Below are 6000 nucleotides of genomic sequence, written 5' to 3'. Positions count from 1 at the left end.
TTTTAAAACGGCGACGAAATTGTGAATTTCCAGAGCGTGTTACAACCATAGACTGTAAAAAATATGGACAAAGCGTCTGTGACGTCACCCATAGATTTCTGAAGAACGGTTATGAAGCCGTTTATGGGGGGTGTCACTCCCCGATGTGAGTCGCTACCGGATGTGAGTCGCGCATGCGTCACTTTGCTACTTTGGACTACCTGTGCTGTTAGCCACAGAATAATGACATTAGCCTACACAGCAGTAATGTATTATTTAGCGTAAGGCATCACATTTTCACGGCATGATCTCTAATGTCAGTTCTAGATTAGAGGCTGAAGTAGCCTGCTAGCGAGAGACTTCTGTAATATCAATAAAAATTGACCTACATAACAAAGTTTGTTAACTGCTGGCAAGTAAGTAAGCAATCAAGCACAACAAAGGCTGTCACTTGAATGGCGTTTGCTAACGTTAGCAATCAAACAATCTTAGATAGCTAAAACGTTTTTGAAACAGAAAAGTGAATTATTTTATGGATTTCAGTCGGATCCCTTGGCGTTATGCCGTAAAACCTATCAATCTGAGCATGCGTGACTCACATCGGGTAGCGACTCACATCGGGGAGTGACAGGGGGTATGGGCGGCGCCATCTTGGGAAATCTTGGGAAATCCTAACCCCGCCCACACTCTGGCCAATCCATATATGGGTAAAGGGGCGGGGCTTTGTATGAGACTGAGCAAGCCGGTGAACCCGCCTCGTCGTCAGCCGAGCAGCCTCAGCTAACGTTAGGCCTACAAGATGGACTGGCACAGACGTTGCTGTAACATTGCTGGTAAGTTTGATCTGCTAACGTGAAGTTCATGTATCTTATCATATTTCTTAATGCCATGTTCAGACTTTTTAATGTTGTATGCTGAAAGGTTATATTCGGGTGAACGTTTGAAAAGTTGAGAATGAAGAGTTGAGTTTGCAGATTCTAGCTTCTAGGTAAAATAAACTAACGTTAGCTATCCCTCCCTTGCTGAAGTTACGGTCAAATAACGTAGAGTAATTTAGCGTTACAGGTTCACCAACTCACGTAGAGTAACTTAGCAGTTTACAGGTTCAGCAACTCATACTGACAAAAATGTATCTTTGCCTTTATTGTTTTGTAATTAACGTTATCCATCTCATATCCTCAGTGGCAGCCATCATTGTAACGTTAATTAATTTACGATAACATCAGCCAGCTCGCTGTATTCTGTCAACGTATAGTGTGAATTGATAACAAAATCGTAGGGTATTAGTTAACTTGTACATCATTAATTATTTTTGATTAACTCTTAATATCACGTTTTGAAATCGCTATATTGCTCTAAAGTTGTCAGTGGTAGTTTGGTCTAAGATGACATTGAAATGTCTCATCGGTGGCCATTTATCCAGCGTTCATGTTCGGTTAGCTTGCCTTATTTCCCCTTGTCAGGCTATTATCAAAACGTTAAATCCAGTTAGTGTCCGGTGTTTGGCATAACAATGCCAATATTAGTGTACTTTGTCACTGAAGACCCATTTCAAATCGCACAATACCGGTAGTACTACAGCATTGTACAACAACTGTACTTTTGTTGATTACAACAAGTGGTGTTGGTTTGCATTATTGTATTATCTTATAAGTAGGTATGACTAATAAAATGTTTACCTTTCTGTTTTGGCAGTTCACCATGGGGAGATGGCGGCAAGGAGGTCCATGGGCTCTTAACCTGGGACTAGAGGTCCAGGTGAAGTGGTTTGGCTGGGGTGTGGTGATATTGAACCCATTGAGACTATACAGTACATTTCACTTTATGTCTATTGATGAATGTTACACCTACCCTTTACTTATGCCAAACCCATTTCTGTTCTTTAAATATCAGAAAGCAAACTTACTGTTGATGGCACTGAACTTGGAAATGTTTATGGAACTTTTCTGAACTGTGAATTACATTAAAACTCATGCCAGTATTTAGTTTTGTTAGTTTTTCTTATCTTCAACTGTCTATTGTACAGTGGAGGTTTGTTATATGTTTATACTTATATTTACCATTTCTGCTGTAAGTGCATGTTGTGTGTGATGTCTGTATGCTACTGAGACCTTGAATTTCCCCTTGGAGATCAATAAAGTATCTATCAAACCAATTTACCTGTGCTCTCAAAAACATTTATACAAATCTGTCAGCTTCAGTCAGTAGGTTGAATTGAAGACCCAGATGCAGAAGTAAAGGTGATTTTTTTACTTGTATATCTTGAGCATTACAGGTAACCACTGAATTTGTGAAACTAAAATAACAAAAACTAATATGTACTAAGCTAGTACATAGTCAATACATATTAGATCACTTTAAAGACTGACAGATGCAAATGCTGTAAATAAAGGTAATCAAGGGGTCTGCTGGTGAACAAAGTCTTTGAAGTCAGAAGTTGCCACTGCTCAATGACTTGTGCCCCATCTGGTAGGATTTCAAAATGTTCCAGATCTGAAAACAGAAATATTGGTATATGTCACATCCTTGAACTTACTGCAAACTATGAACAAGTGCTCACAAATGAAGCTAAAAAAATACTCCCAGTATGTATAATGAACAAACTCACAGAACACTTAGCTGAATGGGGACAGGACAGGCGTATTCAACTATTTGCACATGTCCTGTTTATGCAGGCAATAAGCAAAACCAAATTTGGTGTATTCAAAGTTCTGTAGAACAACCATTTCTTGTATTTTAATGTTTTCAGTGGAACAGTGTAAGCTCATATCTATACCCCATTGAGGTAGTTATTAACAGTTAGGCCAAGGTCCAGTCAAACAATAGCCAGTCACTGATGCCATATTCTTTAATTATCCAATCTGTATCTAACAAAACCCTGCTGATTTAAAGGCTACTTTCCATGTGTGACTTATCAAAAGAGGTCATGATAATTATTGCACAGATATGTGCCCCAGACTGCTCACAATAAAAGGCCACTCTAAATGTCTGAAATGCATTCATGTTTGTTCAGTATGCTAACCATGTCTGGAATAGACAGCTAGGCCTATTGAATCCAGTAGGTTGCTCCATTTAAATGTATGGAAAATGTCAAAGTACCACGGAATCAGTACTGAAGTGATGCTTCTGAGTCGACAGCACAGACGAGAAGTGAAGTTAGGAGTCCAGAGCCCTCTCCAGCACCCAGCTTGTCTGGATCGCCTACAGGGAAACTTTGCATAGACAAGAAGTGTTGTTTCAAATTTGTGTTTAACAAATAAACGGCATCAATAAGAGTTTCAGACGTCAGTTATAACTAACAGTTATGGTGACTAGCTAACGTTATCGCTCGTTATCAGCTCCATGTTCAACGTATAGTCAGTGGTTCACAATTTTACCTCCACTAGCTAATGCTTCGGCTGAAGTTATCATGTGAACGAACGCTTTTCTATTTTAAATGTGACAACCCAAAGACTATATAAATTGACAACGGACTAATCATTCACACAGAGAGTATTTACAAAAGGTTTTTTGACGAGAACACATGCTTTGTTACCCCAGTATGTTTGTGAACTAACGTTAACGTGCTTAACGTTACAGCTGTCTGACTCAAACACCTGGCTAGTATGGCAAACGTTAAGCTAACTCACAACGGGAGCACAATCGGTTTTCACTAACGTTAACTTTATTCAAGTTAACTAAATTTATGTGTGTGCTTCAGCCATTCGGTCATCATTTTCGACATAAACTTATTTGAAATGATTTGACGCTAACGTAGCCTATAGCTGCCCACTAACATGGATGCTATAATGCTAACATCTACGTGAAATAGTAGTGGAATGTCACTTACCTGAAAAACTGGAGCGAAGTCTTCTTAAAGTGTCGGTTAGTAGGCTTCAGTTAATAGCAACCCATTTTATGTCTGATATTTGAATAAACATTTTCAGAAAGGATGTGGTGTGTAGGATCACAGCCAAGACATAATTTCGGAGTTTCCTCCACTCAGCTAGTGACGTCGTCTGCTGCCTCGACACCAGCCGTCAATCAAGTTGACCACGCCCTTAATTATTCATACATTTAATATCTAAATGCGATCTAAACTAACGAGTTAGAAAAAAATTCACCCCCCTCACAGTTGTCAGGCACTCGGGAACTACCAACAAATACAATAAAAGTCCATGGGACCAACCTGTAAAAGCATGAATTTATGCTGTGAAAACGGACATTTTAACATGGGGGTCTATGGACATTTGCTCCCTTTTGGGACCTGCCCCTAGCGGATTTTCGATGTATTGCAATTTTTCGCATTTCCGGGTAGGCTTCATTGTTCAAATTAGAATGTTGCCGCTTGGTTACAACACACTCAGCAATAAGACTCCTACGGACTTTCCCCTCAAAGTGGCGGCAAAGATGGCAACATTTCTGTAAAGGTACTGGCAGTTTGGCTTTAGGGACCCTCTACTCACTACCACGTAAGTGTTATGTTGTTTGGAACTGTAGAAGAGGTACAAAAATAGCGTTTTGTAGCGGCGCAATTGAAATGCCCCGCTCACTTCCAGGCTACGAGTTGTGACTGAAAACGGTACAATCGAACTTTCTCAAAACACATCCGAATGACATAATTTTGATGTCAACTCAACGTATGTACCCCCAATCATCCGGAAATCGATCTAAAGTGCATTTTACTCCGGATAATTCCTTTAAAAGCACAAAACCCATTTTCCTTGACAGTGGTCTGTTATACTTAGCAACGGTCTGTTATCGAGAAATAGCAGACCACCGAACGTTGGGAAGGCCCATTCAAGTGAATGGAGCATTTTTCAGCATTATGAAGAGCCGTGTAATACATGAATAATAAAAAAAACACAAAAATGTTAAATGAATAATAATAACAAAAAAAATAACATTTCCATTCCAAAATGGAACCACATGAATATCACACTGGTATTTATTTGTAAAGCTTAACATTTTTATGGGAAAGTGATTTTCATAATCAGGCATATGTACTCTGCCTAACTCTCTCCTCTCTCGGCCTTGCTATTTCACACCCTGTTTTACACATGGTTCTGTACTGTTACATAATGGTTGGCAACATAATTTTTGTAAATATTTACTGTCACTATCTTGATCATTGTTGTGAGCATGGAGACATAACATTTTTTAATATGTATGCTAAAATACAGTAAGAGCCCAAGCTTGATGAAATTTATTCCATCAAGCTTTAACTTAACAAATTAGTCAGCAAGTTAAATAAAACACTATATTTATTCAGTTATACTTCTCATACTCTCAAATCTCAATACTTCTCAAATCTCACTGCACCAGTCTGCATCTTTAAAGACTTTGTTTTAGACGGCCTATCTGTAACTATCCTAGCATTGCTCAGCACGAACTGCTCCAGTCTCTCAAGATCGGTGTCCTTGGTTTTGTCTTCAAGAAGCTGGCATTCTTTTCCTTTTCTTTTTTTTTGTTCTATTCACCCACTTGTTTACTGTTGCTGTTTTTGTTTGAATGAGACCCTGGGAAGTCAAGGAACTTTCTTCTGATTGGCTGTGAGCCACTCAGTGCCCTGACACATCTCATACCAGTCCACCAGCATCAACACGTCTCCGCAAAAAAAGACCTCGTCTGAGGCATCTGAGGAATTTTTATGTGTGAGCACTGATGTGGACACTAGCTTCAGTCCGAAATACACGTCTGGATCAGAGTAACCAGGAGAGGCAGTGATTTGTGAAAGAAAGAAAAAAAAGTGGGAGGACTGTGAAGGGAGAGGTGTGATCACGCCAGGCGGCTCCTCTTTTGCAGGAGGCATCTCCTCGCCTAATAAGAGTCAGGTTTGATCAGGCACGCCACGATGCCACTGAACCGTGAAACACGGCTGACATGCACACCAGAATCTGCTTACATGTGTGATAAGTTGTCATAGCCTGCTGAGCGGAACCAAAGATTCTAGAGCGTAGCGCTCTAGAATCTTTGGCGGAACTGACCAGATGCAAAAGAAACAAATTTGAGCCCTAAAGCCTTACAACCAGCAGCCACTTG

General features: G+C 39.8%; 2 long non-coding RNA genes across 2 annotated transcripts; one reads left to right on the top strand and one right to left on the bottom strand.

Annotated features, from left to right (window-relative positions):
• Window positions 1-638: 638 nt before the first annotated feature.
• LOC143141921 (uncharacterized) lies at window positions 639-2134 on the top strand. Its single transcript, XR_012990830.1, has 2 exons — window positions 639-812; window positions 1675-2134. It is a non-coding gene; the product is annotated as an uncharacterized LOC143141921 (long non-coding RNA).
• An 80-nt stretch (window positions 2135-2214) lies between these two features.
• LOC143141920 (uncharacterized) lies at window positions 2215-4013 on the bottom strand. Its single transcript, XR_012990829.1, has 3 exons — window positions 3809-4013; window positions 3079-3191; window positions 2215-2472 (listed from the first exon to the last, which is right to left on the bottom strand). It is a non-coding gene; the product is annotated as an uncharacterized LOC143141920 (long non-coding RNA).
• Between the last annotated feature and the right edge of the window lie 1987 nt (window positions 4014-6000).

Source organism: Alosa pseudoharengus, unplaced genomic scaffold (genome assembly GCF_046254945.1).
Source record: "Alosa pseudoharengus isolate Yale_2024_CS ecotype anadromous, Long Island Sound unplaced genomic scaffold, YU_APseudo_1.1 YU_APseudo_1.1_scf_24, whole genome shotgun sequence".
NCBI lineage: Eukaryota > Metazoa > Chordata > Actinopteri > Clupeiformes > Clupeidae > Alosa > Alosa pseudoharengus.
The sequence above is the reverse complement of the archived record's forward strand: the minus strand, read 5'-3'. Positions and strand labels throughout refer to the sequence as shown.